The sequence below is a fragment of the Pantherophis guttatus genome, chromosome 6 (genome assembly GCF_059756535.1).
Source record: "Pantherophis guttatus breed Tessera chromosome 6, ASM5975653v1, whole genome shotgun sequence".
Classification (NCBI taxonomy): domain Eukaryota; kingdom Metazoa; phylum Chordata; class Lepidosauria; order Squamata; family Colubridae; genus Pantherophis; species Pantherophis guttatus.
In genome coordinates this window covers 94270020-94295679 of record NC_142068.1, presented here as the reverse complement: position 1 = coordinate 94295679, position 25660 = coordinate 94270020, and the positions used below count along the sequence as shown (strand labels likewise).

The window sequence follows — 25660 nt, the reverse complement described above, 5'->3', positions numbered from 1 at the left end:
GCGCACGCGCGAGATGCGCCGGCGCCACGGCAACGCGCCGGAAGGACCGCCCCCGCGGCGCGGCGCGGCTCGCCGTTGGCCCGCGCTCGCCCCGCCCACCGTTTCCGCGGCAGTTGGGGGCGGGGGGGGAGGGAGGGGGGAAACACGACCTAGTAAGATGGCGGCGCCGGCGGTGGGTGTGTAGAACGTGAGTCTTATTCATTCGTTTGAGTTGTGTGTGTGTGTTGTGTGTGTAAACACACCATTTTAAAAAATGTATATAAATTTTAAATTCATTCATTCATTTAAAAATTAAATTAAAATTAAATATTATATTCAGTGTGGATTAAATCACTGTCAGTCCGTTGCAAAGGGGCAAGTTTACTGGGAATAGTTTACCATTCTGCAATGGTTCCCACCAGAGAACAACGTCTGCCTATCCCAGATCCTTGGGAAGGACTCAGCAGGGGATAAAATCATGGTCTGAACATCTGGCTGTCAATAATAAAATAATAACAATAATAATTTTATAAAATACATCAAGAAGTTGCAGCTTCCTGCAATAACAACAACGGAACTGCAAAAAACTGCGCTACTTGGAACATCATATATTTTAAGAAGGTACTTGGTTAATTCTAGGACGCTGGCAGCAACCCGTGTCAACCATCAGCACCAGTCAGTGGTATTTGTGATGCATTTTTGAATGTTCAGTTGACTGAGTTTCATGTTCAATGAATAAAGTATATAATAATAATAACAACAAGTTGCAGTTTCCTGCAATAACACCAGTGGAATTGCAAAAAACAGCTACTTGGAACATCGTACATCTTAAGAAGATACTTGGTTGATACCTAGGACGCTGGCAGCAACCTGTATCAACCATTACCGCCAGTCAATGATATTTTTATTATTTATTTATTTATTATTTAAATTTCTATACCGCCCTTCTCCAGAATAGGACTCAGGGCGGTGAACAGCTAGAGTAAAAAACAATACATACAAAATTTAAAAGCAATTTAAAATAATTAAATATTATTGGCCGTAAATTAAAATAACCCAATTTAAAATCAATTTAAAATTAACTCAAGCCAGCCCCGCTAGTTGGAATAAATGAGTTTTCAGGGCCCGACGAAAAATCCGGAGGTCTGTTATTGTACGTATCTCTGGGGGGAGGTTGTTCCAGAGGGTGGGCGCCGCCACAGAGAAGGCTCTCCCCCTGGGAGTCGTCAGCCGACTTTGTCTGGCGGACAGCACCCTGAGGAGGCCCACTCTGTGCGAGCGTACTGGCCGGTGGGAGGCTATTGGTGGCAGAAGGCGGTCTCGTAAGTACCCCGGCCCTAAGCCATGGAGCGCTTTAAAGGTGGTCACCAACACCTTGAAGCGCACCCGGAAGACCACCGGGAGCCAGTGCAGCTCGCGCAGGAGAGGTGTTACATGGGAGCGCCTTGTCGCCCCCATAATCCCCCGCGCGGCCGCGTTCTGGACCAGCTGGAGCCTCTGGGTGCACCCCAGGGGGAGCCCCATGTAGAGAGCGTTGCAGTAGTCCAGGCGGGAAGTGACGAGTGCCTGAGTGACTGTGCGTAGGGAGTCCCGATCTAGAAAGGGGCGTAACTGGCGTATCAGGCGGACCTGATAAAAAGCTCCCCTGGCCATGGCCGTCAAATGATCTTCTAACGACAGCCGTGCATCCAGGAGGACGCCCAAGTTACGAGCCCTCTCCGTGGGGGCGAGTGATTCGCCCCCAATAGCCAGCGATGGCGTCAGCTGGCTATATCGGGACGCCGGAAGCCACAGCCACTCGGTCTTGGAGGGGTTGTTTCTCCCCATCCAGGCCCGCACGGCCTCCAGGCACTGGGACATCACTTCAAGGGCATCGTTGGGGTGGCCTGGGGTGGAGATGTACAGCTGGGTGTCATCAGCGTACTGATGGAACTCCACCCCGAAGCCACGGATGATCTCACCCAGCGGCTTTACATAAATGTTGAACAGAAGGGGCGAGAGGACCGACCCTTGTGGCACCCCACAAGCAAGGTGCCTCGGGGTCGACCGCTGCCCCCCTGTCAACACAGATTGCGACCGGTCAGAGAGGTAGGAGGAGAACCACCGCAGAACGGTGCCCCCCACCCCCAACCCCGCCAACTAGTGCAACATGATACCATGGTCGATGGTATCAAAAGCCGCTGAGAGGTCTAACAGGACCAGGATAGAGGAGCAACCCCTATCCCGAGCCCTCCAGAGATCATCCACCAACGCGACCAATGCCGTTTCCGTGCTGTGCCCAGGCCGGAAGCCGGACTGGAGCGGGTCTAGATAGACAGCTTCATCCAGGTACCGGGGAAGCTGTTGCGCCACCACACTCTCAACAACCTTCGCAACAAAGCGAAGGTTGGAGACTGGACGATAGTTAGCCAAAACAGCCGGATCCAGAGAGGGCTTCTTGAGGAGGGGCCTCACCACCGCTTCTTTCAGAGCGGCCGGCAGGACCCCCTCACTCAAAGAAGCGTTAACAATCTTCTGGAGCCAGCCTCGTGTCACCTCCCGGGAAGCCAGTACCAACCAGGAGGGGCACGGGTCCAATAAACATGTGGTTGCGTTCAGCCGTCCCAGGACCCTGTCCATGTCCTCGGGAGCCACAGGATTGAACTCCCCCCAGATAACACTCTCAAGACCTGCCTCAGTCATCCCGTCCGGACATACCCAGTCAGAGGCCAGCCCTTCCCGAATCTGAGCGATTTTGTCATACAGATACTGCACAAAGTCCTCAGCTCGGCCCTGCAAGGGGTCATCCCGCACTTCCAGATGGAGGAGGGAGCGGGTCACCCTAAACAGGGCGGCCGGGCGATTATCTGATGACGCGATAAGAGCGGCAAAATAGCTATATTTCGCCGCTTTTATCGCCACTAGGTAGGTCTTAATATGAGACCTCACCAGTGTTCGGTCGGATTCGGAGCGGCTGGTCCTCCAACTACTCTCCAGGCGTCTTTTCCGGCGCTTCATCTCCCTAAGCTCCTCGGAGAACCAAGGAGCTAGGTGAGTTCGGTGCTGGGTCAGAGGCCGCAAAGGCACGACACGGTCCAAGGCCCCGGCAGCCGCACTATCCCAGGCGGCCACCAGGTCTTCAGCCGAGTCATGAGCCAGAGTCTCAGGAAATGGCCCAAGCTCCATCTGGAACCTATCAGGGTCCATCAGGCGCCTGGGGCGGAACCACCTGGTCGGTTCCGCCTCCCTGCGGCGGGGTGCAGCAGTTAGAAAGTCCAGTCGAAGGAGCGAGTGGTCCGACCATGACAAGGGTTCGATGGCTATATCCCCTATATCAAGGCCACTCAACCACTGACCAGAGACAAAAATTAAGTCCAGAGTGTGTCCCCCTGTGTGAGTGGGGTCATGAATTAACTGAGTAAGGTCCATGGCCGTCATGGAAGCCATGAACTCTCGAGCCATCTCAGACGTTTCACCGATAGATGGCATTTTTGAATGTTCAGTTGACTGCGTTTCATGTTTAATGAATAAAGAGAAGTAGAAGTAGTAGTAGTAGAAGAAGAAGAAGAGGAAGAGGAAGAGGAAGAGGAAGAAGTGATACCCATTGTCATTGGGGCACTTGGTACCATGTCCAAGAAGTTTACAAAATAAATCAAGAAATTGCAGCTTCCTGCAATAACACCAGTGGAACTGCAAAAAACTGCACTACTCGGAACATCGTACATTTTAAGAAGATACTTGGTTACTACCTAGGAGCTGGCAGCAACCCGTATCAACCATCAGTGCCAGTCGATCATATTTGTGATACATTTTTAAATGTTCAGTTGACTTGAGTTTCATGTTTAATGAAAATAACAATAATAAAAGTAGGCATTGACAGAATAACAACAACAACAACAACAATATAGGCATTGACAGAATCCCTATCAATCAATTGTAAAAGGCAGCTTTACTTGGAACAGTTTGCATCCTTTAACACCATCAAACTTTCACATCTGCCTATCCCAGATCCTTGGGAAGGAAGGACTGGATAAGTGGACAGAATTGCTGAATCCAGTCTAAACATCTGGCTGACTGTGATGAACCATAATGATAATATTGTCATTGGCAAATTCATCATTAGCCAATTGCAAAAGGCAGCTTTACTTGGAACTGCTTACAACCTGTGATGATACCTTTAACACTATCAAATAACAGTACCTGCCCATCACCTGCCTTGGAAAATATTTGCTAGGTGGACAAAAAGGCCAAATCCAGCTTAAACATCTGACTAACTAACTATAATAATATTGTCACTGAAATTTACCATCAATCAATTGCAAAAGGCAGCTTTACTGGAATAGCTTACATTCTGCGACAACACCTTTAATAACTTCTTCCTATCCTTAGGAAGGACTTACTAGGTGGATAAAAATGCCAAATCCAATCTAAATATCTGGCTGACTGTCCAATGAACCATAATGATATTAACTGTAAAAAAGTCAATCACAGACTTGAATTGCAAAACTTGGAACAGCTTAGCTTCTGTAACAATACCTTTAATATTATTAATCATCAACATTTGCCTATTCCAGGTCCTTGGTAAGGACTCAACAGGTGGATAAAAATGCTAGATCCAGTCTGAACATCTGGCTGACTGGATGACCTGCCATAATGTTGTCATTCCTGTCCCGTTGTGAAATGAAAGGGTTTCTTGGTGCAAGCTATGCCTTTTCCAAGCACAAGGACTCCATACAAAGCATCCTGCAGCTCCGTGTTTCTCAACCTCCTAAAATTCAGTTGAAGTCCACACATCTTCAAATGGCCCAGGTTGAGAAACACTGCCCTAGGGCCTGGCAAGCTAAGCCACATTAAAGGAGGAGATGGTTGAAGTACCTGGAGTTCAGGCAACCCGTTTAATCTCGGTTATCCAATTAACTCATTTTTTGGGGATTGTGCAATAGAAGGAACCGTGCCCTAATTAACTGCATTGTGTTGGCCTAATGAATGAAGAGAATAAATAGGGCCCACTATTATCCATTATGCCAGTGCAACTGCTTATTCTTGGAGATCCCCGCCCCCCAGTTCAGTGTCTCAAATGAACACAGCCATGTATGAATGACTAAATGAATAGCAACAGATGAGCATTTTACCCCAGGATGGTAACTGCTGAATTTGTTGGATTGTTTTTACTTTATGTAGTGTTAGTGTGCATTTTCCTGTGACCCCGTTCCCTTGTTTTGGGTTAGGTTGTCTTGGAGGATTTCCTGTTCTTTGATCATATAAATAAATACTGGATTCGATCAATAGCACCCCATGTAATGCCAATGCAACTGCTAGATGAACTGTCCTGATAAAGAGGCTCATCTGAACACAACCACAACCAGTGATGGGTTTCAAATAATTTCACCACTGGTATGCCGAAAATGTGAGCGCTTCCACCACATGGTGAGGTTTGACCGAGCAGCCTTTCGGAACCTGCTCCCCTCCATCTCTGCTCTATGGGGCAGCAGCTGCTTCTCTCTGCACTGCTGGGACAGCGTCTTATGCAATTTAGCAGCTGTGAGCCGCTGCTTTCCTCTAAATCCCATCCGGACAGCACTGCGGGACAGAGAAGCAGCAACCATCTTGAATGCTGTTTCTCTCAGCCACAGCGCTTTCCGGATGGAACTTAGAGGAAAGCGGCGGCTCACAGCTGCTAAATTGCACAAGACGCTCTCCCAGCAAGAGCAGCAGTGGAGCGAAGCAGCTACCGACCAGGAGAGCACATGGAGCGACTCCGCAAGCAACCGAGTCTGGGCAAGGGAGGGAAGAAACGGCTGCAAGATCTCCACTGCAGCGCTTTCCGGATGGGACTTCTTGCAGGTAAGAAGAACCATCCGGTCCATTCCCAATCTGCTTTGGCCCTCCTGCGCCCCCCCCCCGCGGCCCTTTGGCCTAGCGCAGCAGGCCAAATAAATTCCTTCAGCCCAGAGGGCCGTATTTGAGGCCAGAGGGTGGGGGCTGCATGCGGGCAGAGGCCCGGGGCAAGCCTGGAGCGGGGGAATGGCACGTTCCCTGACCAGCCAAGGTGAATGGCGAAGCAAGACAGGCAAGCTCTGGGGACTGCGGGGGAGGGGACAGCTAGCTAGGCCACAGTGCCACGTGGGATGGAGCTGTGGTAGCGAAGCAAGCCAGGCAAACTGGAGGTCGGGAATGGTGGGGGGGGCACCTTGTTGACCACAAGTGCCATGGCCTGCGTGGGATGGAGCCACGGTGGCGAAGCAAGCCAGGCAAGCTGGAGCCTGGGGATGGTGGTGGGGCAGCTTGCTAGACCGCAATGCTGCGTGGACTGGATCCGTGGCGGCGAAGCAAGCCAGGCAAACTGGGGGATGGGGACGCTGGGGGGGGGGGGCAGCTAGCTAGGCCACAGTGCTGCATGGGATGCAGCCAAGGTGGCAAAGCAAGCCAGGCAAGCTGGGGGACCGGGGGGGGGGGAAGCTAGCTAGGCTGCGACTAACAGGCTTACTTATCCAGTCAGGCAGATCAGGGCCACTCATTTGGGCCACAGGCACCGCGTGGGAAGGCAGGCAAGCTGCACAGGCTGTGGTCAACGCTAGCAAAGAGCCACACAGTGTGATATGCCGGGGAGGCGAGATGAATGACTGAATGGGGTGGGGCAGGGCAAGCGGATGGGGGCAGGGCCAGCCAGAGATAGTATTTGCTGATTCTCTGAACTACTAAAAATTTCCGCTACCGGTTTGCCCGAACCGGCTGAATGCTACCTCTGACCACAACATAATGGATGCTGCTGTCTTTTTCTCACTTGCACTGCAGTGTCTTCAGAGCACCTAAGCGAAAGTATATATGGTTGCAGCTGCTATATTGGCTGATAAAGTAAAAAATAAAATATGCAAAATGAATATTGCAGGGAGGGCACACCTAGCAAGGAAGGAGGGATGGCTCACCCCCCCCTCCTTTACCAAATTTGACATTTCTAAGTATTAAAGGGTTGAAACCAACTCTTAATGGGAACTACAGATTGGCTGCTTCAACTTTTAAATTAGATTCTGAGCTGGATATTGGCTTGTTTCACATATCAGCTTCATTACCAGTCCTCAGAGTTTTTAAACATAAAAATGGAGATTTGTAGAGCTATCTTTTAGAATTTCATAGTCAACCTTTTAGAAAGAAAAAGTGAAGTGAGTATTTTTCAGGAACTACCGGTACTAGAAAAAAAGGGAGTCCAGAAACTCGCAGGAGATCACATGTTTTCTGTGCTGTGTATTGTTAGAAAGATAAGGCTGTGGAAACTTAAAGGAGAGTTGGTTCTGATTAAGCCAAAGCTGAATTATTGCACAATAATATAATAAAGCCTATTAGATATATACCTTGATACTGTTTGCTTCCGGTTTCATTGGGCATAGGGGCAGGATATATATAACCCTGACATAAATACACTTAAATTGTTTACATTTCATGAAAGCAGTGTTTATTATATGTTGTATGGGAACATACGTTAATAGAATAGAATATTATTTATTGGCCAAGTGTGATTGGACGCACAAGGAATTTGTCTCCGGTGCAGAAGCGCTCACTATACATAGAAGCAACAAAGTCATAAATCATAAGATACAACCAACAAAGGAATAGTCATATAAGAGACCAATAAAGATAAATGTTCCCCTCGCACATATGTGCTAGTCGTTCCCAACTCTAGGGGGCGGTGCTCATCTCCGTTTCAAAGCTGAAGAGTTAGTGCTCTCCAAAGACGTCTCCGTGGTCATGTGGCCAACATGACTAAACTCCAAAGGCGCACGGATTTCTGTTACCTTCCCACCAAAAGTGGTCCCTATTTTTCTACTTGCATTTTTTGCGTGCTTTCGAACTGCTAGGTTGGCAGAAGCTGGGGCAAGTAACGGGAGCTCACCCTGTTACGCGGCACTAGGGATTCAAACTGCTGAACTGCCGACCTTTCGATGGACCAGCTCAACGTCTTAGCCACTGAGCCACCCCATCCCTTATAAGAAACCAATAGGAGTAGGTAATAGGAAAAGTGAGAAGGATAATAGTAACACAGTCCTGCTACGTGGTTAGATATCCTTAGGCATAAGACCGTGTTGTGGGAATTAAGTGTTTAGCAAAATGATGGCTTGGGGAGGAAAAGTGTCTTTGTGTCTAGTTGTTTTGCCATGCAGTGCCCTTTACGGGATCCTGAGGGGAGTAGTTGAAACAGTTTATGTCCAGGTTGTGAGGGGTCTGTAGATATTTTCTCAGCCCTCTGTAACTTGTGACCTTCGGAATGCTAGAAAGCTGCCACATAGTGAAGTAACAGCTGTACTGATGCAGGTTTTTTCCCCCCCTCCATTGCCCAGCGGAAGAAAAAGGGCATAGCTTGCAAAAAATAAATAACGTAACTGTCATGTGAAGTGGCATTTCTACAGCTGGGCAATTTTGAAAATTCTCCTCTTTCCATCTGTTTGCATTAAGTTTGCTGGCAGCAGTGGCCAAGGCAGGAACGGCTTGCATCAGATATCCCAAGCGATAAGAAGAGCCTAGTTGTCTGTGCCTGTGGACAGTCTGCATCCCCAGCCTCTAAATGGGCAGGAACTGTTTCTCCCCCACCCACCCCCAAAATGAACCGTGCTGTTTTCTCAAGTTGATGCAAATACTTCAAAAGTGGGCTTCCAAATCACTTTGAAGGTGATTTAGCAGCTGTTCTGAGATCTTTAAGGATGTTTGCTGACAACCTACTATACTGCATACTGTCTTTGTCTCAGTCTGGAACATGTGTACTTGAGGGGTGAAATCCAAATTTTTTTTCCCTACCGGTTCTGTGGGCGTGGCAGGGGAGGATACTGCAAAATCTCCATTCCTTCATTTCATTTCATTTCATTTATTAGATTTCTATACCGCCCTACTCCCGAAGGACTCAGGGCGGTGCACAGCCAAACAATAAAAACACATACAATACAAAATTTAAAAAATAGAATAAAATCAAATTAAATAATTTTGGCCCCGACAAATGTAAAACCCCAAACTTTTAAAACCAATTTAAAATTGAATATATAAATACTAAAAGATGTTTAAAATTTTAAAGATCTTTTATAAAAGAGGGGGAAAATTAGGCCAGGCCGGCCTGGTGAAATAGTAAGGTCTTTAAGGCGCGGCGGAAGGTGCGCAGATCCGGGATCCTCCATATCTCTGGGGGGAGCTCGTTCCAGATAGTAGGTGCCCCCACAGAGAAGGCTCTCCCCCTGGGGGCCGCCAGTCGGCATTGTTTGGCTGACGGCACCCGGAGGAGCCCCTCTCTATGGGAGCATACCGGCCGGTGGGAGGCTATTGGTGGTAGTAGGCGGTCCCGCAAGTACCCAGGTCCTAAGCCATGGAGCGCTTTAAAGGTGGTAACCAAAACCTTGAAGCGCACCCGGAAGACCACCGGGAGCCAGTGCAGCTCGCGCAGGAGAGGTGTTACATGGGAACGCCATGTCGCTCCCATTACCACCCGCGCGGCCGCACTCTGCGCCAGTTGGAGCCTCCGGGTGCTCCTCAAGGGGAGCCCCATGTAGAGAGCGTTGCAATAGTCCAGGCGGGAGGTGACAAGGGCATGAGTGACCGTGCGTAAAGAGTCCCGATCCAGAAAGGGACGCAACTGGCGAATCAGGCGAACCTGATGAAAAATCCTCCCGGTCATGGCCGTCAAGTGCGCTTCTAAAGACAGCCGTGAATCCAGGAGGACGCCCAAGTTGCGAGCCCTCTCCGTGGGGGCCAATGATTCGCCCCCAATAGTCAGTGATGGCGTCAACTGACTATATCGGGACGTCGGAAACCACAGCCACTCAGTCTTGGATGGGTTGAGCCTGAGCCTGTTCCTCCCCATCCAGATCCGTACGGCCTCCAGGCACCGGGACATCACTTCAAGGGCATCGTTGGGGTGATCCGGGGTGGAGATGTACAGCTGGGTGTCGTCAGCGTACTGATGGTACTCCACCCCGAAACCACGGATGATCTCGCCCAGCGGCTTCACATAAATGTTGAACAGGAGAGGCGAGAGGACCGACCCTTGCGGCACCCCACATATGAGGGGCCTCGGGGTCGACCTCTGTCCCCCTGTCAACACAGACTGCGACCGGTCAGAGAGAAAGGAGGAGAACCACCGCAACACAGTGCCTCCCACCCCCAACTCTTCCAACCGGTGCAGCATGATACCATGGTCGATGGTATCAAAAGCCGCTGAGAGATCTAACAGGACCAGGACAGAGGAGCACCCCGTGTCCCGAGCCCTCCAGAGATCATCAACCAACGCGACCAGTGCCGTTTCCGTGCTGTACCCGGGCCTGAAGCCCGACTGGAACGGATCCAGATACGTCGTTTCATCCAGGTGCTGGGGGAGCTGTTGCGCGACCACACTCTCAACAACCTTCGCAACAAAGCGAAGATTGGAGACCGGACGATAATTTACCAACATTGCCCCGTCCAGGGAAGGCTTCTTGAGGAGAGGCCTCACCACCGCCTCTTTCAAGGCGGCGGGAAAGTCACCCTCACTCAGCAAAGCGTTTATAATCCCCTGGAGCCAGCCTCGTGTCACTTCCCGGGAAGCCAGTACTAACCAGGAAGGACACGGGTCCAATAAACAAGTGGTCGCGTTCAGTCTACCCAGAATCCTGTCCACGTCCTCAGGGGTCACAGGATCAAACTCATCCCAGATAACATTCTCAAGACCTGCCCCTGTCTCTCCCCCTGAGACTACCCAGTCGGAGTCCAAATCTTCCCGAATCTGAGTGATTTTGTCATACAGATACTGAACAAAATCCTCGGCTCTACCCTCCAAGGGGTCCTCCCGCGCTTCCTGGTGGAGCAGGGAGCGGGTCACCCTAAAGAGGGCGGCCGGGCGATTATCTGATGACGCAATAAGAGCAGCAAAATAACTACATTTCGCTGCTTTTATCTCCACTAAGTAATTCCTAATGTGGGATCTTACTAGTGTCCGGTCAGATTCAAGAAGACTGGCCCTCCAACTACTCTCTAGGCGTCTCTTCCGGCGCTTCAACTCCCTCAGCTCCTCGGTAAACCAAGGAGCCAATTGAGATCGGCGCTGGGTCAGAGGCCACAAAGGCACGACCCGATCCAGAGCACTAGCAGCCGCCCTATCCCAGGCGGCCACCAGGTCTCCAGTCGAGGCGTGTGCCAGAACCTCAGGAAATGGCCCAAGCTCCGTCTGGAATCTGTCAGATTCCATCAGGTGCCTGGGGCGGAACCATCTTACCGGCTCTGCCTCCCTGCGGCGGGGTGCAGCGGTTCGAAAGTCGAGACGAAGGAGAGAGTGATCTGACCATGACAAGGGTTCAGTAACTATATCCCCTATATCAAGATCCCTCAACCACTGTCCAGAGACAAAAACCAGATCCAGCGTGTTTCCCCCTGTGTGGGTAGGGCCATGAATTAACTGGGTCAGGTCCATAGCTGTCATGGAAGCCATGAACTCCCGAGCCATCTCTGACATCTCGCCCACGGACGGCAGGTTGAAATCCCCCATGACCATAAGCTTAGGGGTATCAACCGCCACCGCGGTGATGACGTTGAGTAGCTCGGGCAGGGCTGTTGCCACGTGGCAGGGAGCCAGGTACGTGATCAGCAAACCCATCTGAACCCCATGACCCCATTTCACAAAAAGGGATTCACAGCCGGCCGTCTGAGGAACAGTGGCCTCCCTCGGTCTCAGACCTTCTTTAATGATAACCGCTACCCCCCCCCGCCCCTCCCCTGTGACCTCGGCTGATGGAATGCTTGGAAACCTGGCGGGCACATTTCAACGAGGGGAACCCCCCCCCTCCTGGCCCAACCAGGTCTCCGTAATACCTGCCAGGTCCTTCACCTCCCGGGGGAAGGATATTGCAAAATCTCCATTCCCACCCCACTCTGGGGCCAGCCAAAGGTGGTATTTGCTGGTTCTCCAAACTGCTCAAAATTTCTGCTACCGGTTCTCCAGAACCTGTCAGAACCTGCTGGATTTCACCCGTGGTGCACTTCCTTCTGTTTAGAGGGGATTTTTTTTCAAAAGAAAGAGGAATCCCCCCCCCCCGGTCCCTGATGAACTAGTGTTAACCCTCCATGAGCTGTAATGGAAGTCACACAAGTAGGAGAATTCGTTGAGGAAACTCTTTATCCAAATCTTTGGGCTCTCAATGAAACATTGCATATAACAAGAGACCAATAAAAATCAAATAACAGTAGAAATAAAGGAAGTGTGGCCTAGGTTACTGGAGAATGTGTAGGTCAGCCTACATTCAGTTCCTGTTAGAGGGAAGAAAGAAATGACAGAGAGGGCCTAATCCACTTAGGCTGTCATTGTACTTGACATGTGTCATTAATCACATAAGGCTGCATATAGAGACATAAGGCATTAGTCTTTAGTCTTCATTTGATTTATATACCACCCTACTCTTGAAGGACTCAGGGCGGTGAACAGCCAAACAATAAAATACATAAATATAAAATTTAAAAAACAGAATAAAACCAAATTAAACAAATTTGGCCCAGACAGATTTAAAACACCCCAATCATTTAACACAACCACATATGCAGGTAGTCCTCGAGTTAGGAATGAAATGGAGCCTGCCCATTCCATTCGTAACCCGAAGTTTCGTGGGAGTGAATCTTGTAGATGGAAAGGGATCACTCCCTCCCTTCACCCATGCATTCACTAATCAAATGTGAGGCTCATTAAGTGCGCATGAGGTATTTCAGAGTGGGAAAGCCCATGGGGGGCTTACTGATGGAACAGGCCACCTGCGTAAGACCACCCAAGGCCTCCCCAACCCCAATGAAACATCTCATGCTCCCCACAATTGCTTCATCCCCCCAACCTGCTGCGCCGGGTCACTTACCTTGTGAAGATCTAGCAAGCAGTCGCCTCTTAGCCATGTGCACCCCTTTGCAATTCCATTCAGGCCTCTCCCAGCGAATCCACCCCCTGATGCTCCCTTCGGGCCTCTGCAGGCCTCCCCCGGCCTGTTGCAGGCCAAAATGGAGCTTCCAAGGGATAGATCCGGCCCTCCCATGCACCGTTCTGGCCTCCGCAGGGCTCCCCCAACACATTACAGGCCGAAATGGAGTGTCGGGGGGCGGATCTGCCCCTCAGAAGCTCCATTTCGGCCGTCAACCTGCTAGGCGAGGCCTACGGAATCCCGAATGGAACTGTAGAGGGGTGCATGCAGTTGAGAGGCTGGAGAGGAGACTGTCTTCACAAGGTAAGTGACCTGGTGCGGCAGGTTGTGGGGGAGAGTAATTGTGGGGAGCATGAGGACCAAAGGGAGCTTCTGAGGTGGGGATCTGCCTCTCCGAAGCTCCATTTCAGCCGGCAACATTCAGGACAAATGTTGCAGAGACTGCGGTTGTTATAAAGGCAAAGAACTGCCGTGGTGCTGCAAGATTCATAGTTACGGGACTTGTTTGAAAATGCTACGGGTCATTTATCATGTAACTTTGAACGTTCGCTAAGGAACGCTCATAACCTGAAGATTACCTATACTTATCTTTATTGCAAATCTCAGAGTGCCATTAGATTCCACATATGTTTTTCTATCCAAGGCAAGAATAATGTACAAAAGTTAAAATCCTTCCTTCCTTCCTTCCTTCCTTCCTTCCTTCCTTCCTTCCTTCCTTCCTTCCTTCCTTCCTTCTTTCTTTCTTTCTTTCTTTCTTTCTTTCTTTCTTTCTTTCTTTCTTTCTTTCTTTCTTTCCATGGTGTCCTGAAAGAGATCAGCTGCCACAGTGTCATGGCATGGTACTCTGTACTCCTCAGCTTGTGATCACGTAGGGGCTGGGGCACAAGCTAAGGGCATGTACCTGTTGCCCTTTGCACCTTCCATTTAGTATTTTTTAGTATCCGTTTAGTATTTCACATTTGGTCTCGTGAACAGGGCTGGTACGATTCCAGAATGAAAGAAGTGAGCTAGCGACATAGAGCAGAGATCAAAGATAGGAAGACCATTCCACCCCTGTGCAGCTGAACTCTCAGCTCTCTACACCACTGCAAAATCAGTCAAGGATTTTCCTGTCTGCAAATACATTTATTTTTTTTTTGCCTACTTTGGAATTCCCATTTCTTCTCTGGATAGCCATGTTGAGGCTGGCGTGTTGTCCAGCACTTTCCTTGTGTGGGGTGACAAGGAACAATAAGGAATTCCCAGTTCAAGAAATACATCCAGAGAGTTATAGGTAGTCCTTGACTTACCACAGTTCATTTAGTGACCATTCAAAGTTACAACGGCATGGAAAAAAGTGAAATGACCGTTTTTCACACTTATGACCATTGCAGCATCCCAAGGTCATGTGATCAAAATTCAGACGCTTGGCAACTGACTCACATTTATGACAGTTGCAGTGTCCTGAGGACACATGAACCCCTTCTACGGCCTTCTGACAAGGGGGAAGCTAGATTCACTTAACAATTGCATTGCTAACTTAACAATTGCAGTGATTCACTTAACAACTGTGGCAAAGAAAGGTCGTAAAATGAAGCAAAACTCATGTAACTAATGTCTCACGTAGCAACTAAAATTTTGGATTCAATTATGGTCATAGGTCAAGGATTATCTGTACTGCCATGGGTGGATATGGAACTTTGCATTCCTATAAGAACTGGTCTGGTAAAGTGGAAACTGCTACAGTGGAAACATGCTTGATTTTCCTTATTCATTTTCCTGCTGGGGTGGGTAGGTATTTAAAAGAGAAAAATCCCCCCAATTTCTGAATCTTGTCTGTAAGTCCCAGTGACATCCCTGCTTGCATTAATAGGTACACTGAGAATTTGGTGGCTTCTTTTAAAGATAATAGGAACATGGAGAGATCTTTCATTTGTCTTTACACTTTTATATAAAACTGTACAGGTAATCCTCGAGTTACGAATGTAATAGAGCCTGCCAATTACATTCGTAACTCTGAGGATTCGTAGGAGTGAATCACGTCACTTGAATGTGATCACTCCCTGCTTTCGCCCACGCATTCGCTAATCATTAAGAGCACGAGATATCTCAGGGTGGGGAGGGCCGGGTGGGGGGGCTAGTGATGGAACAGGCTACCCAAGGTCTCCCTGATCCACTGAGATACCACATGATTCCCACCTTCCTTCCTGCCACCGCCGGACTCATCTTGCAAGGATCTCTCTTTGCTGCGGTTTCTTTGCCTTTGAGGGAGAGGAGAACAGGACAATTCCACTTCTAACGTCCGATCAGCTTGTAAATGCTTTTCGTGCTGAGAGTGAAAGGTTCTGATGGCCATGATCTCCGCTTTTGCAGAGAATGGGTGCCTGAAGTCATGTGAGAAGGTGAATGTTGCAGTGCCTCTGCGGTCATTCATAAGGGCGAACAACTGCCGAGGTAATGCAACATTCATAATTTTGGGGCTTTGTCGTAGACACTTGGGGGGGCCTTATCGCGTAACTTCGGTCACTAAGTGAACTGTCGTAACTCGAGGATTACCTGTATTTCACTGCTCATATATTGAATCAGCATTTCTGTTCATTTGCCACGTACGTATCTGGTCCACAGTCAAAGAGCAACTAGATTTTTACCAATTTATTATCTTTGAAGCCAAAAACTAACAAGGTCATATATATTTGTTTGGCAGTATTGGTGTGCTGCTCAGCTCAGCTCCTAGTGGTTTGCAGAATAAAAACCAAATAAATAACCTTAGCACAGATAGAGGAATAAAAGACAAAACCACGCAGATCCCCAAAACGTTAAAACGCCACCCCCACTTGGACACACCTTGCAAAAAATCTGGCCACCACTGCTCAGTGAAAGCCAACAGAGGAAATGCCAGGCAACCTTCAGCACTGCAGTGAAATGCAAATGACAGTTAAACGTTTATGAGCAGAAATCTGGCTGACCTCAGGGTTTCCAGAAAAGGCAATTGGTGGGGGGGACTTAATTGAGTACTTTTTTTGTCTTGCAAATAGCTAAACTCCAGAACCTTTGCGCTGCTGTTCACAGGCAGAAGAGGCGAAGTTTATGGTCTGAATCCTAGATGGTTACAAAGAGACCTTTTGTCTCTTGTGCCGGCCTTTGTATCCTGCGCTATAACACTCTCAAAACTTTGCAATAACTCTTCAGAGCAGAAATATGGCAGAACCATTATCGGCAATTAAGAATAAGCCAGCAAGACAAGTTGCTTATATCCCCCCCCAATCATTTGTTCAACAGCGCACAATTTGGGGGGGGGGGTGTTGTGTTCTGCTGGCCTCATATAATCTTCCGCAAATTAGCATGACACGTTGGAAAGGGACTCCAACTGCTAGCACTTTTAATCAAAATCATTAGGAGAAAATTGGACCCAGAAATGTGAATTACGATTAATAATAATTTATTTCTTTATTTCACAAAGGCTCACAAAGCAGAGGGGTTTATATCTGCTGCTTCTACTGTGTTTCCCCGAAAATATGACCTACCCCAAAAACAAGCCCTAGCCTGATTTTAACACATGCACCTAATTATAAGCCCTACCTCAAAATTAAGCCCTAGTTAAGCCCCGCCCACCATCTGGTTATACAAGGTGGGGCTAGGTGCATGCGTAAAAACCAAGCTAAGGCAGGGGGGCTGGAGCTGTCCCACGCGTTCCACAACTGCTTACCTTAGGACCACCGCAGCCAGACCTCCCACACCCCGACACCTGTCGTGCTGCTGTGTGACTTCTTCTCCGGCCGCTTGCGGCCACTCGCAGCCAGACACCCAGTGGCGCGTTGCGCTGATGCTACTGTTTGGGGCAGGAGGTGTGTAGTGTGTTGAGCCAGTGCCGCTGCTCACATCAGGACCCCGCACAGTGTGGCATGCCGGTGCCACCGCTCACAGCAGGACGTGTACTATGTCATGCCAGTGCTGCCGTGAGTGGCAGGACGCTGCATGGCTCGTCACGCTGGTGCCTTCACTTGTGGCAGGATGCCGTGTGGCACATTGCACCAGTGCCGTGAGTGGCTGTGAGCAGCCGCAGAAGAAGTCGGGCACCAGTGTGACAGGTGTCGGGGCGTGGGAAGCCTGGCTGTGGTGGTCCTAAGGTAAGCAGGTAAGATATCCCCTGAAAATAAGACCTGGTGCTTATTTTGGGGCCTAAAAGAAAATAAGACTGGGTCTTCTTTTTGGGGAAACACAGTATTTATTTTGGAGATATTTGGGTAGCAGTGCCCAGTGCTTTGGCCCACACAGGTATCTTATCTTCCATCATATCTGGAAAACTTTTTTTTTTTTTTACAGACTGCTGGAAGAATGAAGAGAATGAAAGGGAAATTCTTCATTCAAGGTGCACAGAGGTGAGAGTGAGAAAGAAATATTGCCCTTCGTTTCTGATTTTTCACGCCGAGCTGTCATTTCAGCAATCTCGGTTTTGAGCTGTGAAAGACATTATAGAACAACGTGTGCCGAAAGCGCGTGTGTACGCGCCATAACCCCCCTTGCACCCCACCCCCACATTTGCGCGTGACCCCCCTGTGCTCCCCTCGCCCCCCACACATGCATGACTCCCCGGACCTGTGCATGTGTGCGCGACCCCCTCCCACATGCGCCCCGTGCATGCGTGCGCAACCCCTGCATGCGCACGTGCCCCCCCTGTATGCGCCCCGCGCATGTGTGGTAGAGACCCGAAAATCAGCTGGCCAGTGGGAGGTGCGCACACATGCGCGGTAGAGCTGAGCTGGGTTGATGGCTCACGTGCCTGCAGAGGCACATGCTCTGCGTGCCACCTGTGGTATGCGTGCAATAGGTTCGCCATCACGGTTATAGAATAATAGAATCTTTGTATGAGGGCTGGAAGGGACTTTGGAGGTCATCTAGTCCAATCATTTGCCCAGCGCAGGAGTCCTTACTACCCTGTTTCCCCCAAAATAAGACATCCCCTGATAATAAGCCCAATTGGGCTTTTGAGAGCATGGCAATAAGGCCAAGTGCTTATTTCAGGGTTCAAAAAAAATATAAGACAGGGTCTTATTTTTGGGGAAACATGGTATATCTCAGATAATCTTTTCTTGAAAACCTCCAGCGATGGAGCACCCACAACTTCTGGAGTTGATTCATTGTTCTCGCCATCAGGAAATTCCTCCTTAATTCTAGATTGGATCTCCCTTTGACCAGTTTCCACCCATTGCTTCTCGTCCTGCCTTCAGGTGCTTTGAAGAGTAAATCGAGGCCCTCTTCCCGGTGGCAGACCTTCAAGCAGCTCCAGAGGGGTCAGGAAATTCAGAGGAGTTGACCATAGCATGCTTAGGAAAAAGAGCCCATCCTGATGCGATAAAATGTTTTTTTTCTCACTGAACTTTTGCAGCAGAGATGTCGTAAAGAGAATTGGGGGTTCCTTAAGAATACTTTTCATTCATCTTGAACTAAAACACAAAATCCCACGTAATAGCAATCCAGCTCCAGGGAACTCTGGATCAAAGTAGCTTATCTGGATGGGTATTTACAGTCTGCGAGTCTGGGGCACAAATACTGTACTAATATTTGATCTTCGCCAGGGACCAGACAGAGGGAATACATTGCTCTGTCTAGTTGTTGAAGTTTTCGGTGGCTTTTGGTGCCCCTCCTCTTCCTTCGTTAGATTCATATCTGGGAGTTCAAGGCACATTTGGTAGGTGGGCAGAGGGGGAGAATTGGTCCAGTGTTACCCATGGCTGAGGGAGAATCTGAACCTGAGTCTCCCCAATCCCACTCCAACATGTTCATCAGAATACCACTGGAGTTCTCACTGACTGAGTGTTGGCCTTACTATGTTACTCACTGTATTGTCCTTCCAAACTGTCTTCTTAGGAAGACAATGGGAAGATGTTTACCTGAATGCCTGTCTGTTGATAGATAGTTAGATTGTCTGTCTGTCTGTCTATCATCTATCTATCTATCTATCTATCTATCTATCTATCTATCTATCTATCTACCTACCTACCTACCTACCTACCTACCTACCTACCTACCTACCTATCTACCTATCTACATATCTATTTATCGTGTTTCCCCGAAAATAAGACCGGGTCTTATATTAATTTTTGCTCTAAAAGATGCATTAGGGCTTATTTTCTGCTTAGGGCTTAGTTTTGGAGAAATAAGGTATTAAATGCATCCACCTGGCTGACAATCTTAACTGGGTCTTATTTTGGGGGTAGGGCTTATATTACGAACATCCTGAAAAATCATGCTAGGACTTATTTTCCAGTTGGGTCTTATTTTTGGGAAAATATGGTATCTATCTATCTATCTATCTATCTATCTATCTATCTATCTATCGTGTTTCTCCAAAAATAAGACCGGGCCTTATATTAATTTTTGCTCTAAAAGATGCATTAGGGCTTATTTTCTGCTTAGGGCTTATTTTTGGAGAAATAAGGCATTAAATGCATCCACCTGGCTGATAATCTTAACTGGGTCTTATTTTGGGGGTAGGGCTTATATTACAAGCATCCTGAAAAATCATGCTAGGACTTATTTTCCGGTTGGGTCTTATTTTTGGGAAAATACGCTATCTATTTATCTATCTTTCTATCTATTTATCATCTATTATCTATCCATCCATCCATCCCAGGCCTCTGGTCTATCATTCCATCCATCCACCCTCCATCCCAGGCCTCTTGTCCATCTGTCTGTCCATCCACCCACCCACTCATCCATCTATCCATTCTAGGCCTCTGGTCTGTCCGTCCATCCATCTATCCCAGGCCTCTGGTCTGTCTGTCCGTCCGTCCGTCCGTCCATCCATCTATCCATCCCAGGCCTCTGGTCTGTCCGTCCATCCATCCATCTATCCATCCCAGGCCTCTGATCCGTCCATCCATCCCAGGCCTATGGTAGAGGACCCTAGATTGAGGAAGACACATACCACCCATAAGAGTGAGAAAGGATTTTTTATATTTTTCTCTGTCGCTAGGTGTCTGTGTATATAGTACAGTGTGCTGTGGTGTGTGTGTGTAGTATTTCCCACCATTATATTTACTGAACTTTAATTCATAATTTAATTCATAACTTTAATTCATAATCACTGAAATTAAAAAAAATGATGATGAAGAAGCCACTTCATTGCAGAAACTGTATCAGAAACCTACCCTGGGTAGTAATATAAACCTAATAAATGATTTACGCTCCTCCTCAATCCCTTTAAATTCCCCTAGTCGAAATACGCCAAACGTTTCAAAGCTTCTCCTTGACCCCATGATCAATTTGATGTTGCTATTAAAGAGTCCTCCATCTTTTGATTTTTTTTTTCCAAGCTAGCTTTCTGCTGAGCACAATAGCAGTCCCTTCTCGTAGCTGTCTTGTGACAGGCGAGTCCATTCCTTGCTCTCATTCATTGCATAATACGGTCTTTGATTAGTTATGCATTCATTTTTCACATTAGTTACATTTTAACAGGAACACTCCATATTGTATAACTGTAAACTTCCTTGATTGTGCCAAAGGTATTTGTTTACGTTTCAGACCAAGTGTTCTACTTCATAGACTTCTAGGAAATGCAAAATTCTTATTTCCTAACTTCTCTCCGAGTTCCCATTTTTATTGGAATCTGGTTAGAACCTATAATGATGGATGGCTTTTAATTAGAAAATGTGGGTATGGAAAGAATAATTGCGAGAAAGATATATCTTGTTGGACTCCATGGGATTGGTGATCCTATCATAATTGAACATCTACATAAAACATTCCGAAACAAAGTACAAACACATGTCATTCAGAAATAGATCCTTTTCAAGTGAGAGGATTCAATATAAGGAAACTAAATCTTGTTGTGTTGGAAGTTTCATCTTGCAGTTGTCCAAAATAATAAAGAGAGATATAGATAGCAACAAAGAACATAGAGTGAACTTGGTGATAAAGCTGGAAAGAAAAATAGGAGCAAATAGCTAGAAGAATAAGGAAACAGAGTAACAGAGTTGGAAGGGACCTTGGAGGACTTTTAGTAAAACCCCTGCTCTGGTAGGAAACCTTACGCCATTCTAGATAAGTGGCTGTCCAGTCTCTTCTTAAAACCTCCAGTATTGGAATACCCACAACTTCCAAAAATAAACCGTTCCAATGATTAATTGTTCTCACTGTCAGGAAATTTCTCCTTAGTTCTATGTTGCTTCTCTCCGTGATGGAAAATGACTGTCCTCCATTCTTTTTGAAAAGAGTGGCAAAAACACACATGTTTCTCTTATCCTCACACCTAATTTTTTGCCCCCACTCCCTGTTCTGCCCCAGCTATGGACCCCAAAGAACGCAGCACACGCAAACTCTATACAAAGCTTATTTTACTCAAATAATTTAGTCTTTATCAACCAAAGGCTGTTAATGCACTTGGTAGTAAGTTAATGCACTTGGAAGAGCCTTGGTAGTACAGGGGTTTAAGGCACCCTGTTATTAAGCTGGTTATTAAGACCAGCTGCCTGCAATTACTGTAGGGTTCGAATCTCGCCAAGGCTCAAGGTTGACTCAGCCTTCCATCCTTTCTAAGGTAGGTGAAATGAGGACCCAGTTTGTGGGGGCAATAAGCTGACTTTGTATAAATATACAAAAGGATGAAGGCTATTGCTGAGCACATTGTAAGCCGCCCTGAGTCTTTGGAGAAGGGCGGCATATAAATCAAATTAAAAAAAAAAAATGCACTGTCTTAACAGCCTACCAGAATTCTAAGACAAGGTAATTAGAGTCTTACTAGAGTTGGCAGAAAGCGCAGAAGCAATTTTGCAGACATGAAGGAGAGTGAACTAAAGTTGTTCTCTACAGCTTGTTGCAAGTGGTGTTCCTCCTTAAATAGGCTAAGGGAGTGGCCAATTAGCCCCAAGACTTACTCTCGAGGAGACCTCCTCCTGAGGAGCCACTCCTGCCTTTTGGCAGCTCTGCGCGCCCGTGCATTGAGAAGAGGCTCCTCCTCTTCGTCCTCTTCACTTAAAGGAGCTTCTGGAGGTTCTGAAGGCCCTGGCTGAATCCCTGCCTCTGGCACCAAATCTTCTCCAGCCTTCTCACTGTCCGACTCGACTCTGGCGCAGCACCACACCAGCCTCCTCATTGTCAGAATCAGCTACAATCTGCACAGGCCGCTGACACCTGTGACAACACCAACAATCTGGGTCAGGGGTGAAATCTACCTACCGGTTCAGAAGTGCATGCATCACGCGTGCGCACGGACCCTCTGCACATGTGCAAACCCTTCTGCGCATGCGCACAGGGTAAAAAACATGGTTTTAACCAGGAAGTAACAATGACTGGATGGGTGGGCGGAGCTCGCGCTGCCGTCGCTATCGGTTCTCCGAACCACCTGCCGCCATCGCTACCGGTTCGGCTGAACCGGTCCTAACTGGTAGCATTTCACCCCTGATCTGAGTCCTCATGTTACCGACCTCAGAAGGATAGAAAGCTGAGTCGACCTTGAGCCAATGAGAATCGATCTGCCGAACTATTGGCAGCTGGCAGTCAGCAGAAATAGCCTGCAGTACTACATTCTCACCACTGCGCCACCACAGCTCATTAAATGTTGTTGATCCATTGAAGTCGATGCTGGGCCAGTTTTCAGGGTCAAATCTGGTTATGCTACGTGGCATTTTCTTTGTAGACTAGACAACCCGTGACCCGTTGAGTTCCTGCAAGGTCCCCATTGACTTTCTCCTTGCGAACTTCGCAGGAAAGAAATTGCAAGTCCAAATCCGTGCTCCCGCCATCAGCCGGGTCATTGGGTGATCCCCAATGATTTTTTTTTAAAAACTTGCAAGCTTCTGAGGCCTCCCCACTGATTCATGGGAAGATGTCAAGGAACATGAGAATTTGATTCCCATGGAAGTCACAAGTCCTGGCATTCCGTAAAATTAGCCTGTGTGAGATATGTTGGTTGAAAAGGTTTTGCTCTTTGATGCGCTGTTTCACCCAGTTAAAAGTTACAGACATGGGAGATTATGTAGAAAATGTCATGAATTGAATCTCAGAATTTCTTAAAAAGCAGTTCTTCCTTTGATCTAAGATTTTGTCCCAAGTTTTTCTGAATATTCAGTTTTGTTGTCATTTAAACCAGATCAATAACTTTAAAATGCAATCAAATGAGACTGGCCAAAATATATTCCGTAGAAAAGCACAGTACATCTGAGCAAATACCCTAAGGATTTACCAGCTTATTATGTGAATTCCCTTTTGTAGCTTTTTTTATGCAACACCAAACTGAAAAATTAAACTTGACTAATGATGCAGTTGCAACGCAGGCTTAATTTTAAAAATGCACTTTGTAGTTTTGCCTGTTAAATTTTGGCTGCATGAGCTGCATGTTATTGATAACCTAGAGCATCTCATTAAATGGCTTGTTAGTCTATAAAATCTGCCCCTTGCTGATTTTTTTCAGTCAAAAACTGGAATATCCCAGCTGTATTTTAGCTATGACCTGCCCACTTGATAGCCAAGGTGATCCAAATCTTCATTATTATTTTCATGGCACCCAGGTGTTCAGCATACATAGTTATCTAATTTGATGCCTATCCTTATCTGTTGTTCTAAGAAATAACGATTAACTTGATTTCGAGATAGCTGCAGATTTTACAGTGGCTTGTGGTAACCTGTCCATTTCAAACCTAACTCTATTCTTCCTATATAGTAACACCAGCTGGCACGAACACTAACATCCCTGGCGCTAAGTTACAGTGCGAGTTCTGTAATTCTGAATAATTACAATGTGCGAGCCTGGCCTTATGGTTGGTAAAATATAGTTTACAGTTCTCTAAGGTGTAATCCAGGCCATTGAGAGAAGTGATCTGGAATCATAGTTGCAGAAAAATAAATGTTGCATTAAGTCGTCGTCCTCCTTCTCCTCCTCCTCCTCCTCCTCAGGAGATGCAAAGTTTTGGCTCTTGCTCTTTTGCCAGCTTCATCCATTGTTAATTGATGTTGTTGTAGGGCAGTGATAGCTAACCTTTTTGCCATTGTGTGCCAAAAGTGGGGGGAGCCTGGGAGGGTCGCATGCAAGCATATCCACACCCATAATTCAATGCCCCCCACACCCTGCCCCCCATACTTTTGGCACGCAATGGCAAAAATGTTACTGGTAGGCCCATTTTTCACCCTCCCAGGCTCCAGAGGTTTTCTTGGAGCCTGGGGAGGGCAAAAACAGCCTCTCCCCCCACCCCCGCAAGGCCCTCTGGAGGCCGGAAACTGCCGTTTCCTGACTTCCGGTAGGCCCGGAAGGCCCGAAAATCAGCTGGCCAGCTCACACCTGCGCTTTGGAGCTGAGCTAGGGCAACACCCGTGTGTCCACAGATATGGCTCCGCGTGCCACCTGTGGCACGCATGCCATAGGTTCACCATTACAGTTGTAGGGTGTCTTTGATGTGGTCTCTCCATCTTCTTCTGGGTCTGCTTCATGTTCTTGGACTTTCTCTTTTTGTATATGCCTCGAACTGCATTGAATCCCACAATATTAAGACTTGGCTGTATAAATCCTGTAGGGCTGGGTATGTTTCAGAAAAGATTCCTAAGAATGGATCTGGAATGGGAAGAGTGCAAAGACTGGGTTTTTTTCCCTTTTCAAGAAACCTGAAAAAGAAAAAAAAGACCTGTCCTCTTTAAAGAGATGTTCCATGGTGTGTGTCTGAACGTATTCCAAAACCTCTGTTCAAAATCATTTTCAAAACTCGTACGGCCTTAGTACAAAAACGTACCGAACAGTATTGCCCAAACCATAGCAGATGATCAAGAATCGCACGTACAAATCCTTCATCTTATTAACATGCTTGTGCAAGTACTTTTTTTCCTCTCGGTCTCTTCCTTGCTTTCATGTGTTCAAATAGTGTGGTAAGAGCAGTTTCAACAATTGGTTGCGGTTCCTAGCAAAGCTCAAAAGCTGCTGATGCAACTAGTTGGATTTTAATAGATCATTGACCCATCTATAAGACTCTGACCACTTTACAGATAAAGAGGGAATGTTCTATTGGCTACCCATATGGGGAACATATTGAGAAATGGTGTAATAATTAACTGTGCTAATGGAAATGTGCCTTTTCACTTCCAACCAGGATATGTGAGTGGCAGATATTTTTCCCCCATTCAGTAACATTAACCTTTTTTTTTTAAACTGTATTGCACGGTCAAAATGTAAGTTAGAATTTCAGGTGACCATTAAGCCCCCAGGGAGATGCAGAAACGTTGAACCAAGGGGACTCTCAACAGGTGGCAGTAGCTTAGTCTAAAAACCAAAGTAGGGGTAGATTTGATTGGAATTAATGGGAGACCCCACCACCCCAAGACATGCCAGGACTATAGGCTACACTGGCAATTAGAACCAAAAAACAGGAGGAAGAAGAGGAGCAGAAAGGAAGAGGAGGAGGAAGAAGAAGAGGAAGAAGAGGAAGAAGAAGAAGAAGAAGAAGAAGAAGAAGAAGAAGAAGAAGAAGAAGAAGAAGAAGAAGAAGAAGAAGAAGAAGAAGAAGAAGAAATGAGAATGATCATGATGATTCACAAGGAATTCACATTCACAATTCACAAGGAACTGAACAACACCAAAACCAACAGGGAGGCACCTCAAATGTCATTACATCCCCCAAAATCTCCCCTGGCTTGGCTATTGGTAAAACATTCTTTTAATAATAACAATAACTTTTGCCAGGCATGCCATATGGCATGTTTATTGTAAAGAATACTTTTGGGATTCACTAAACCAATCTTGTTAGGTTAGACTTGAGTAGAAAGGCAGGATATTAGTTGATTAAATAATCAATAAAATCCCCCAGAAGGCAACTGGGCTTTCGGATTAATGGTGG

General features: G+C 47.2%; 1 protein-coding gene across 4 annotated transcripts in view; it reads left to right on the top strand.

Moving 5' to 3' along the window:
- Positions 1–108: 108 nt before the first annotated feature.
- SHLD2 (shieldin complex subunit 2) overlaps positions 109–25660 on the top strand; it is a 53566-nt gene continuing 28014 nt past the window's right edge. For 2 of the 4 annotated variants that reach the window (XM_087872264.1, XM_087872263.1), the window contains exons 1-2: positions 109–187; positions 17166–17221. The gene's annotated coding sequence lies outside the window, so the exon portion shown is untranslated. The remainder of the gene's footprint in view (positions 188–17165; positions 17222–25660) is intronic. The other 2 variants (XM_087872265.1, XM_034435388.3) reach the window with 1 other exon arrangement.